This window comes from Cebus imitator, unplaced genomic scaffold (genome assembly GCF_001604975.1).
Source record: "Cebus imitator isolate Cc_AM_T3 unplaced genomic scaffold, Cebus_imitator-1.0 Scaffold162, whole genome shotgun sequence".
Classification (NCBI taxonomy): domain Eukaryota; kingdom Metazoa; phylum Chordata; class Mammalia; order Primates; family Cebidae; genus Cebus; species Cebus imitator.
Window position 1 is genome coordinate 2,734,400 of NW_016107477.1, and position 12,539 is coordinate 2,746,938.

Consider the following 12,539-nt stretch of genomic DNA (forward strand, 5'->3'; position numbering starts at 1 on the left):
GCAGCTTTGGTGTGATGATTAATATTAAGTGTCAACTTGATTGACCTGAAGGATGCAAAGTATTGTTCCTGGGTGTGTCTGTGAGGGTGCTGCCAAAGGAGATGAACATTTGAGTCAGTGGACTGGGAGGGGCAGACCCACCCTCAATCTGGGTGGGCAGCATCTAATCAGCTATCAGTGCTGCTATAATAAAGCAGGCAGAAGTTTGAAAGAGCAGACTTGCTAAGTCTTCCAGTCTTCATCTTTCTCCAGTGCTGGATGCTTCCTGCCCTCGAACATCGAACTCCAAGTTCTTTGGCTTTTGCACTATTGAACTTAAACCAGTGATTTGCTAGGGGCCCTTGGGTCTGCTTCCCTGCTGTTGAGGTTTTGGGACTCAGACCAGCTTCCTTGCTCCTTGCTTGCAGATAGCCTATTGTGGGACTTCACCTTGTAATCGTGTGAGTCAATACTGCTTCATAAACTTCCCTTCGTCTGTACATCTATCCTATTTGTTCTGTTCCTCTAGAAAACCCTGACTAATATACTTGGACAAAAGGGGAACCAAGGCCCAACCTGCTCACTGGTTGGATTTGTCTTTATTGGCTCCTTGCACTGGCTGCTCAAGAGCCCCAGGAATAAGTGCCCCCTTGTCCTTCCCTCTCTGATGTACATATCTTCCATCCCCACTCCTGAGCCACTTTCACTGTCACCTCCCAGACAATTCCATGGTCTCTATTTGGGCCTCATCATGGTCTCCCATTCTAGTACTTCTGAAGTCAGAGCAGCATTGTTCTTGCCTGAGCATTACCTGGACTCTGTCACGAGCTGGCCCCACTTTTCTGTGCTGCATTTGGGACATCACTGTTCAGAGAAAGCCTCTAGAGGAAGTAGGGTGTCCCACTGTTCTGCGATATCAGTCGGGAGAGTGCACACCAGTCATGGAGGGGACACATGAAATATGTGGGGTCTCAGACAGGCACCAGGCAGCCCAAGAGCAGGTGGATGTGGTGATGTGGTTGGATTTTTGTGTTTTTTCCTCAGTAGCATTTTCTTTATTTCTAAGAAGAGATGTTTTAGTATTTTATAAAATTACTTTTATTGCTCATTTTTTCCCTCATAACTTTAAGGGTTTATTTCTTTTTCTATTTACTTATTTTTTCATTAGTGACTGCTAGACTATTTCTATCAGCAAGGTGCATTTTTAATACAGTTGTATTTTTTATTTTCCTGTCCAGTTACTAAGATTAAAAGCTTTGCTTTGCCATTAATAATAGAACAAAACACCATCCAAACGGTGGTTAAAACATGGTTTTCTTCTGGGATGTGGTGAAAGGAGAAAGCCCTCACCATCCTAGTGTGCTCTGCCTAAGCTGACTTAAGACCAGTTTGTGTCTTGGCTGTTAGTGCCTGAACTCTGGCCCCGGGGAGGCTCTCTGGGCAGGCAGCGCTGCTCAGCATGGTGCTGGCTACTTGCTGGGGCTCCCAGGGTGCATGGAACCTCTATCATATTTTCCAGACTTAAGCTTCTCTTTGTGGATTTACACCAAATGCTGAAACACATCTGTCTGTCTAAGATTTGGAGATACTGCTTTTCTCTTACTTCAGCTAGCATTAAGCCTTGCTGCGTTTCATGTGCAGTGGCCATCAGTGCTACCAAAATTTCTGTTCAACAATTAAAAGAGGAAATTGCCTAGGAAGAAGTGGCCAGGAGCCAGCCAGGAGGTTGAACTAAATAGTGTTCCCAAATTATTTGCAATTGTCCTAAAGAGGAAATTGCTAAGGCCCTCGTTCCCAAACTGTGGGACAAGGCTCCCTGGAGTACGGGAACAACTACCCCATGTTGTAGGTGTTAACGTTTTCAAGGGAAACACAGCTGGACACTATGCAGAGGACTACTATGAGATTGTTTAGACTTAGCCACTAAATAAACGAAATGGATAGGTCTTGCTTTCGGCGTAGGAGTACCGTGAAAGCTATCACTGAAAGGTAAGAGCACTGTGAACTGAGAAGATTTGGCAACTTACGCTCTAAGGGAATAATGAAGGTTTTTGAAAAGCTGAGGATATAGCCAGGTGTTTGTGAGGGACGGAGGATAGATATGAAAGGATGTGAAGGAGAAGAAGACACAGATTCGGAAGCTGGACAATTGGGCCAAAATGACTCTTAATTTACAAGGCATAGAGGTTGGCTGATCCCTGTGGTGCCATGGGCTGGCAGTTCGTTCTGTTATCCCTGACATGCAAGCCCCAAGGCTCCCATCTTCTAGAAGTCAGCACCACCCCAAGCCCCTCAGACCAAGCATTTGTCTTTGTTCTTACCCCAGCATTTACTCAGTCACAAAATATTTATTCGGTATCACCTGCATGTTAGGAGCTGGGGAGATGGTAGTAAGCAGAACAGATGGAAATCCCTGACTTCTTGAAGCTTACATTTTCCCAGAATCATATTGAATGGGACATAGTTGGTGTGTCCTATGTGCCTGGCATTGCTATAAAAGCTTTGCATATATTAACTCATTTAATCCTCACCATACTTATTCCATAAGGATAGTTAGGATTGTCATTTACATGTATCTGGTGTTAACAGAGACTCTCAGGCAACCTTGTTGCTTGTCCTGTTTGAATGTCATTCCCATCAACCTGATATTGGTTGAGAGCTTAGGTACAATAGCAGCATTCAAAACCTCAGTGTCCCTGAGTGAGGCTCTGATAGGTGGTGTGAGCCTGCTCTGCATTATCTCACAGAAAGCTACAGGCTATGTGCTGATTAAGAAAACTTCTGTCCTAGCACATCTTCATCTACATATGTGAGATTTATATTGCATAAAATGCATATTTGGGCCAGGTATGGTGGCTCACGCCTGTAATCTCAGCACTTTGGGAGGCCAAGGCAGGCGGATCACAAGGTCAGGAGTTCAAGACCAGCCTGATCACCATGGTGGAACCCCGTCTCTACTAAAAATACAAAAATTAGCCAGGTGGGGCGGCACGCACCTGTAATCCCAACCACTCAGGGCACTGGGGCAGGAGAATCGCTTGAACCTGGGAGGCAGAGATTGCAGTGAGCCAAGATGGTACCACTGCACTTCAGCCTGGGTGACAGAGCGAGACTCCTTCTCAAAAAAAAAAAGAAAATACATATTTGATGAAGTATTTAAATTCAATGGAAGCTACATTATCAAAATAGTAAGCCTTGCTTTGGGAATATCCCCTATTAACATGCCTTTCTAGGGCCTGCTCTTCCTGTACAAGCTGAGTAGTACCGGCATTGCCACTGAAACAACTTTCTGATCATGATGAAGAATGGCTAACTTATTAGTTGTGCTATCCTGGGATGTCAAGCCTTGTTAACTTTGAAAATATGAACTGGACATAGTAAAATGGTTTATTTCATTTGTTGTGAAGCTCAGTTGTTTTCTGGAAAAGCAGAAACTAAAAACTTAAAGATGCTGAATATTTTATGGTTATAACAAACGAAACTCTCGTGAAATAAGAGTGTCACTTTCTTTTCCAATAATGAAAGTGCCATTTGTTCGTCATGGAAAATACAGAAAATTATCAAACAAAATTAAAGTAACTACCATTGTATTATCTAAAGAAAACAACTTCTTGTTGTGTTTTATTTTACCCTTTTCCTGGTCATAGATAAGCTTCCATTTTTTAAATTAAAAATGTATTGTGGGCCAGTGCAATGGCTCTCACCTGTAATTCCAGCACTTTGGGAGGCCCAGAGAGGTGGATCAGTTGAGGCTAGGAATTAGAGACCAGATAACGAGACCCTGTCTCTATATATAAAAAAAAATTAAAAATCAAAAAAATAGGCCAGCTATGTTGGTATGTGCCTATAATCTCAGCTACTTGAGGGGCCGAGGTGGGAGAATCGCTTGGGCCTAGGAGGTTGAGGCTGCAGTGAGTTGTGATGATGCCACTGCACTCCAGCCTGGGTGACAGCAAGGACCTGTCAAAAAAACAAAAGCAAAACCAAAAACAAAACGTCTTATTGTGTATGGACTGTGTTCGGGGCACTAGGGTTTGCTTTGGTGCAAAGTAAAATAAACATATGTTCCCTGTTAGTACAGGTGTAAAGAAAGGCAAATTATTGTGTCCCTCATCTTAAAAACAAATGAACCCAGCCTTTCCCTCAATCATACATCACTTTCCACTCTACTGTCTGCCCCTTATTTTTCTTCTCATAGCTGTTGGTTTGATTTCATTAAAGATAGCTATGGCCTTGTAACCCTTCCCAATTTTCTACTAAAATTCACATAATGGTAGAGGTGAATTAACATATGCATCTTCACCCCTTCACTGTAGCACCCCCCACAGCTATACTCTAGTTTATAAGACTCTCTCCCATTCTCTTGAGAGCAAATTATTTGAGGTTAAGAACTAGGACTTACCTGTTTTTTGCCCTTGGAAAATAGTGAATGTTTAATAATGTTAGTATCTTCCCGTGAGAGCATTCGCTCTAGCACATCAATGATCTTGGGCACCGAGTACAAAGGATCACGTAGATTTGTAAAACAGAAGCCAAAATGGAATCAGACCACCCACTAAATGTTCAGGGAATCTTATCTTTATCAAGGGCACTTGGCATGGTTGAGCTGGTGGTGTTCTGATTTCCCATGTGAGCGCATGTGCTTATGTCAGTGTATGTATATATCCATAGTGGACATGTGGTTCATCACTGTCGAGAGGCATGGTTTTCTTACAACTGTGGGCATGTTTAATTACCTGCTAGAAAGTCAACACACATATTCCACTTGTATTGTTACAGGGCTATTTAGCAGACGTTTCAGGGGCTTTAGAGAGGCACTGGATAGAGCTCATGACCACAGGCAATTCATTATCTGGAGCAGCGTGAGAGTGGCTAACACATTGATCTGAATCAGCACTGGCTGATAATCCAAACCATCTGTGAAGTTTTTAAAAAATAGTGCTTGTACATGTGTATACATATGTGCATGTGTGCATAATGTTTATACATGGTTCTATCTGATACTTATTAAAGTCAAATGATGCAGGAATCTAGAATTTCAAAGCTTTCATGATGGTTCAGATGAGTAACTAGTTTTGGAAACTAATGAGTTAGAATTCTTAATGCCAAAAAAAGTTTGTCAGAGGGCACACTGAAACCTGGAAGTGACAAGAAGGCCATGTCTCATGCTCCCTCATGTGTGCTGTGTCACTCTATGTCCTGCCACTGCTGAAAGGATGCAGAGAGGTGCTTCATTTATGAGTGAGGTGAAACTGCATTGAGAGTGGCGGAAGTGCATTGTACAGTACATCTGTGTGAAGGGATGCTGTATTTTTCTAGATTGGGATGAGAAGTAGGAAAGAACTACAGTGAAAGGGACTATTCTAGTCAAATGCAGAAACAGTATACTAGAAGCTGTAGGAAAGCTGGATTTTAGAACTAGCCCTACTGGTCCTAGAGCTGATATAATACCTGTGCTGCATATATTTACTGTCCTTGAAAAGGTAAATGAGGCAATAGGCATGAGAAAAAAAAAGTTTTAAAAGATAAAAATGTTTACACAAATAAATGATGGCATTATATAAGTATTATAATAAAGAACCACTTTTTTTCCCTCTTTTTTTTTTTTGGTCTGGCCTCTAGTGAATTCCAATAGTTTACATTCAGTGCTGTTAATTCCCACAATATCAAAGATGTACATTTACTGTAAATATCAAATTGTATTTTGAAATTGAAATGATTTTTGGGTAATCAGTCATTTGGACTATCTGCCTCATTTTTATCATAAATGATGGAAGGCTTAATATAGATGATGATAACAATGATATATTTGTAACAATATTGTATGGTTCAAAGCACTTCTGTTGAAATGAATAAACTAAATAACACATGTAAGTGTTAAGAGACATTTTTGTGCATAATATTTTCAGGAAACTTGTATCTGTGTACATAATAATTACATATTTGCCTGCCTTAGAATTCAAGATGACACTCTTCACATTCAAGATAATAACAGATGCACGTTTTGTATCTAGGAAAAGACTAGTATATTCTGTCCTAGCTAATCAACGTATTTGTAGTTCAGAGATGGATGGCCAAAACTAGATTGCTAATTTAAAGTGACATTTTTATATCCTGGGTTTGTAGACAGATGGGATATCCTTTGAAAATTATATATATAAGTAAACAAAACATAAGTTTGTGTTATATTACTGAAATATTAAATGCATGGCTCTGAGATTGCTCTTACAGATTATCTTAAAGTCAAGGTGACCTGTAAATCTCACAGTATTATAAAGGATCTGCAAGGTCATTTGCAAGACTTGTTAATACATGTGAGGCTTATGAAATGCAATTGTTTCATTTGGTTATGGTAAAGACTTTGATGTGGTACTTTCAAAAACATTTCTATTTTAGGAAAAATGAGATTGCTCTTTCTTGGAAAAGGATTTCCTAACCACAGCACTCCTGTGTTGGGAATTTGAATTTCCCTTGCTTTTTCCCTCCCTCCCTTGTTTACTTAAGTGTCTATTTAGTTTCCCCCCCTTTTTTGTGTGTCAAATATTTCATTGTCTGAGTATTGATTATCCTCATTTTTTAAATGTTCAGGTGGTAAATACCTTATTTAACAAATATTGTCTTGTACTTTATGGAAAGGATATTCTAGTTAACGTGGAGCCAAATGGCACACACCTCCTTTCTTGCAACTCTTATGAGTTAAAATCTCATTAACCTAATTCAATATACTCCATTGTTTTGGTAATTTAATATAACAGAATGTAGTAATGTAGTATATTTATTCCTCATATCCATTCCTTTCCTTGCAGTTCCCCAACCCACATTTCTTATGGGCCCACCCCTTTTATTGGGCATGTGTTTCAGGTGGAGCCCCACCTCTGGCTGGAGGAGTGGGACACTCCTCAGGGCTGGCCAGTCAGAGCCTCAGTTTCCCCCAGCCATGTGACTGGTTCAGAGGTAAGAGCTTAGATACTGCAAGTCCATATAATTCCATCTCCCTGTGTGCACATTTATAGACATGCATCACTTAACAACAGGGATATGTTCTGAGAAATGCGTTGTTAGGCAATTCCATTGTACAAACATCGCAAAATGTACTTACACACCTAGACTGTTTGGTGTAGCCTGTTGCTCCAGCCACCGTCATATGTATGGTATGTCACATGCAGTCTGCTGTTGTCAGGAAAGTCGTTACGTAGTACATGACTTACCTATGTAGAGATTGAGCTCATCCAATCAGAGTGAATCATAGTTGCTAGGAAGAGATATGCTGTATTTCCCAAGGGCCTTGAATAGGTTGCGTAAGACCCACTGAAGCTGCCAATCATCCTGTTTAAAGAGACAGCAGCCGGTGGAGGGCAAAGGTGAAGGATAGAGAGGTAAGTCTGTGTCCTTCCTCCAACACACACCCAAAAGCATTTTTACCTCTGCACTTGTTATTTACATGGTCCTATATATTTCCCTTTTGGATTAGCATAGTTTGATTTTTCTGTAACCACTGAACAGAAGAGACTCTGCGTTTTAGTTGTTTATGGTGTATGGTATGGAGTTTATCTTGAAATGCTCATCTTACTACTTAAAAATGTTAAGGGCAGTGATAAGATTTGGAGGAGAAGGGGTTAAATTTATTTTGTGATGTTCCAGTATTGCATTCAGGCAGAGTTATGATTTAAGATGGAGACAATTTAAGGTTTATGAACATTTTGGACAATCACAATCTTACTCCACTTATTTTTTGAGGAAAAGACACACAGTTTTTATTTTTAGTAAGGGCTAGATTGCAGTTGTTAACTGGAGCAATGGTCTTAAATATTGCCAAAGATAATTTATATTTTACTTTGACATAAATCTCTTGGAGAGCAATGCTCCCTTTCTTATCATGTCAGTGTTACATCAATAAAAATATATATATATATATATATATATATATATATATATTTTCTGAACATTCCAATGAACATTCCAGGTACTCTTTATTTTTTAATGTACAATTAAGTTCAAATTGAACTTAATTTGATGGGTAGTTTGCAAACATTTTCTCCCATTCTGTAGGTTGTCTTTTCATATCGTTGATTATTTTCTTTGGTGTGCAGAAGCTTTTTAACTTGATGTAGCCCCATTTGTCCATTTTGCCAGTGCTTGTGAGGCATTACTCAAGAAATACTTGCCCAGGCCAATGTCCTGGAGAGCTTCCCTGATGTTTTATTGTAGTAGTTCTATAGTTTTTGGTCTTAGATTGAAGTCCTTAATCCATTTTGATTTGATTTTTGTATATGGTGAGAGAGAGGGGTCTAGTGACAATCTTCGGCATATAAATATCCACTTTTCCCAACACCATTTATTGAAGAGATTGTCTTTTACTCAGTATATGTTCTTGGCACCTTTGTCAAATATGAGTTTACTGTAGGTTTGCAGATTTGTTTCTGGGTTTTCTATTCTATTTCATTCATCTCTGTGTCTGTTTTTATGCCAGTACCATGCTGTTTTGGTTACTATAGCTCTGTAGTATAATTTGAAGTCAGGTAATGTGATTCCTTCAGTTTTGTTCTTTTTGCTTATGATAGCTTTGGCTATTCTGGGCCTTTTGGGGTTCCATATACATGTTAGGATTGATTTTTCTGTTTCTGTGAAGAATGACATTGGTGTTTTGGTAAGGATTGCATTGAATCTGTAGATTACTTTGGTAGTGTGGACATTTTAACAATATTGATTCTTCTAATCCATGAACATGGAATTTTTTTTTTTTTATTTTTTGGCATCCTCTTCAATTTCTTCAACAGTGTTTTATAGTTTTCATTGTAGAGGTGTTTCACTTTTTGGTTAGGTTAATTCCTTGGTATTTAATTTCATTTTTGACTTTTGTAAATGGGGTTACTTTTTTATTTTTTTTTCAGATTGTTCACCGCTGGCATATAGAAATGCATATTGATTTTTGGCCACGGGCAGTGGCTCACGCCTGTAATTCCAGCACTTTGGGAGGCCAAGGCAGGCAGATCGCCTGAGGTCAGAAGTTCAAGACCAGCCTGGTCAACATGGTGAAACCCTGTCTCTACTAAAAATACAAAAGTTAGCCGGGCATGGTGGCAGGTGCCTGTAATCCCCAGCTACTCAGGAGGCTGAAGCAGGAGAATCACTTGAACCCGGGAGGCACAGGTTGCAGTGAGCCGAGATCTTGCCATGGGTGACGAGCGAAACTGTCTTTAGAAAAGAAAATGCATATTGATTTTTGTAGGTTGATTTCTTTTATCATGCAAATTTACTGAATTTGTTTCTGAGTTCTAATAGGTTTTGGGTAGAGTCTTTAGGTTTTTCTAAATATGAGGTCTTATTGTCTGCCAAAAGGATAATTTAACTTCCTCCTTTCCAATTTGGATGCTCTTTATTTCAATTATCTTGCCTGATGGAAGTCCAGTACTATCTTGAATAACACTGGGGAAAGTGGGAGTTCTTGTCATGTTCCTGATCTTCAATGTGATACTTGTTGTGGGTCTGTTATATATGGCTTTTGCTATGTTGAGGTATCTTCCTTCTGTACCTAGTTTTTTTGATTTTTTTATCATGAAGGCTCTTAATTATATCAAATACTTTTTAGCATCAATTGAAATGATTGTATGGTTTTTGTCCTTCATTTTGTTGATATGATGTGTCACATCAATTTTCATATGCTGAACCATCCTTGCATCCCATGGAAAAATGGGTTGTGTGTGTGTATAAATATATGTATATATACACATATGTACATATTCACATATACATATACCTATACATATATAAAACACTTTTGTCTGGTTTTGGTATCAGGGTCATACTGACCTGAAAGAATAAGTTTCAAAGCATTCCATCCTCCTCTGTTTTTCAGTGTAGTTTGAGTAGGATTGGTTGGTATTAGTTCATCTTTAAATGTTTGTTAGAATTCAGCAGTGAAGCCATCAGGTTCCAGTATTTTCTTTACTGTGAGAATTTTTATTACAGCTTCAATCTTGTTGCTCATTATTGGTCTGTTCAGGCTTTGGATTTCTTCATGGATCAATCTTGGTAGGTTTTATGTGTCTAGGGATTTGTTCATTTCTTCTAGATTTTCCAATTTATTGTTATAAGTTGTTCATAGTAACTACTAATGATTTTTTAAATTTCTGTGGTATCAGTTGTAATGTCTCCTTTTTCATCTCTGATGTTATTTATTTGGATCTTTTCTTTCTTTCATTTTTTTTTTAGTTTGGCTAAATGTTTAACTTGTCAAAAAAACAACTTTTTGATTAACAATCTTTGGTATTATTTCCTTTATTTCAATTTCATTTATTCTCTGATTTTTATTAGTTCTTCTGCTAATTTTGGATTTGGTTTGTTCTTGCTTTTAAATTGTTTATTTGACATTTTGCTTTTTTTTTCTGATGTAGGCACGCACAGCTATAAAGTTTCCTCTTAATACTGCTTTTGCTGTATCCCATAGGTTTTGAATGTTGTGTTTTCATTATCATTTGGTTCAAGAAATTTTTCAGTTCCCTTCTTAATTTCTGCATTGACCCACTGGTCATTCAGGAACATTTTGTTTAATTTCCATGTATTTGTATAGTTTGCAAAATTCCTTTTATTATTGATTTCTACTTTTATCCCATTGTGGTCACGGAAGATGCTTGGTATTATTTATATTTTTTGAATGTTTTAGGACTTTTGTGACCTAACATATGGTCTCTCCTTGAGAATGATCCATGTGCTGCGGGAAAGAGTGTGTATTCTGCAGCCATTGGATGAAGTGTTCTGTGAATATCTCTCAGGTTCGTTTGGCCTATGATGCAGAATAAGTCCAATGTTTCTTTGTTGAAAGTGGGATGTTAATGTCTCCATCTGTTACTGTACTGTGGTTTCTGTCTCTCTTTAGCTCTAATAATATTTTCTTTATATATCTGGGTGCTTCAATATTGGGTGCATATATATTTATAATCATTATATCCTCTGGCTAAATTGACCCCTTTGTCCTTACATAGTGACCTTCTTTGTCTCTTATTAAAGTTTTTTTTTTTTTTCATCTTGAAAGCTATTTTGCCTCTGTAGAGCTCCTCCTGTTCTCTTTTGGTTTCTATGGGTATGGAATGTCTTTATCCATCCCTTTATTTTTAGTTGATATGTGTCTTTATGGGTGAAGTGTGTTTCTTGTAGGCAACAAATTATTGGATCTTATTTAAATTAATGTAGTCACTCTGTGTCTTTTGATTGGAGAGTTCTGTCCTTTACATTCAATGTTGTCATTGATAAGTAAGGGCTTACTTCTGCCATTTTGTTGTTTTCTGGTTGTTTGGTGGCCTTCTCTTCTTTCTTTCCTTCCTGTCTTTCTTTTAGTGAAGGTGATTTTCTATGGTGATCTGATTTAGTGTCTTGCTTTTTGTGTGTGTGTAAACATTGTACATGTTTTGGTTTAAGGTTGCCATAAACCTTGCAAATACTATTGTATATCCCATTATTTTAAGCTGATAATGACAGTTTGCATAAACAAATAAACCAGCAAAAAGAAAACTAATAATACTTTATGCCTTTTTATGTTTTGTAGTTTTTATTTATATCTTCTTGTACTATGTCTTGAAAAGTTGTAGGGTTTTTTTTATTGGTTCATTGTTTATTTTTTCTACTTAATATAAGAGTAGTTTACACTCCACAGTTACAGTGTTATATTCTGTTTTTCTCTGTCTCTGTACTCACTATTACAATTGAGTTTTGCACCTTCAGATGATTTATTGCTCATTTATATCATTTTCTTTCTGATTGAAGTAATAAGTAATCCCTTTAACATTGCTTGTAGTATAAGTCTGCTGTTGATGAAGTCCGTCAATTTTTGTTTGTCGAGGACAGTCTTTTCTTTTTCCTTCATGTTTGAATGATATTTTTTTTCCAGATACACTGTTCTAGGATACAGGTTTTTCCTTCAGCACTTTAAATATGTCATGCTGCTTTCTGCTGGCCTGTAAGGTTTCCACTGAAAAGTTTGCTGCCAGATGTATTGGAACTCCATTGTATTTTGTGTTTCTTTTTTCTTGTTGCTTTTGTATCCTTTATCCTTGATCTTTAGGAGTTTGATTATTAAATGCCTTGAGGGAGTATTTGGGTTAAATCTGCTTGGCGTTCTACGGCCTTCTTGTACTTGGATATTGATATCTTTCTCTAAGTTTGGGAAGTTCTCTGTTATTTTCCCTTTGAATAAGCTTTTTACCCAGATCTCTTTCTCTACCTCTTCCTTAAAGGCCAGCAACCTCCTTTAAGGCCAGTAACTCTTAGATTTTGCCATTTTGAGGTTATTTTCTAGATCCTATAGATGTGCTTCATTTTTTAAATTGCTTTTTCTTTTGTTTTCCTGGACTGTGTATTTTCAAATAGTTGGTCTTCAAACTCACTGGTTCTTTCATCTGCTTGACCTATTCTATCAGATGACTCATGCATTCTTCAGTATGCTAATTATATTTTTCAGCTCTGGAAATACTGCTTGATACTTTTTAATTATTTCAATCTTTTTGTTAAATTTTTCTGAGAATTCTGAATTCCTTCTCTGTGTTATCTTGAATTTCTTTGAGTTT

At 37.8% G+C, this 12,539-nt stretch overlaps 1 protein-coding gene and 1 long non-coding RNA gene across 11 annotated transcripts in view; both read left to right on the top strand.

Annotated features, from left to right (window-relative positions):
- PTPRM (protein tyrosine phosphatase receptor type M) overlaps positions 1-12,539 on the top strand; it is an 858,282-nt gene that overhangs the window by 275,130 nt on the left and 570,613 nt on the right. The gene's annotated exons all lie outside the window — the stretch shown is intronic.
- The window catches only part of LOC108314854, a 24,878-nt gene continuing 15,555 nt past the window's right edge, over positions 3,217-12,539 (top strand). The window contains exons 1-2 of the long non-coding RNA XR_001829695.2: positions 3,217-3,226; positions 9,146-9,157. This is a non-coding gene — a long non-coding RNA (uncharacterized LOC108314854). The remainder of the gene's footprint in view (positions 3,227-9,145; positions 9,158-12,539) is intronic.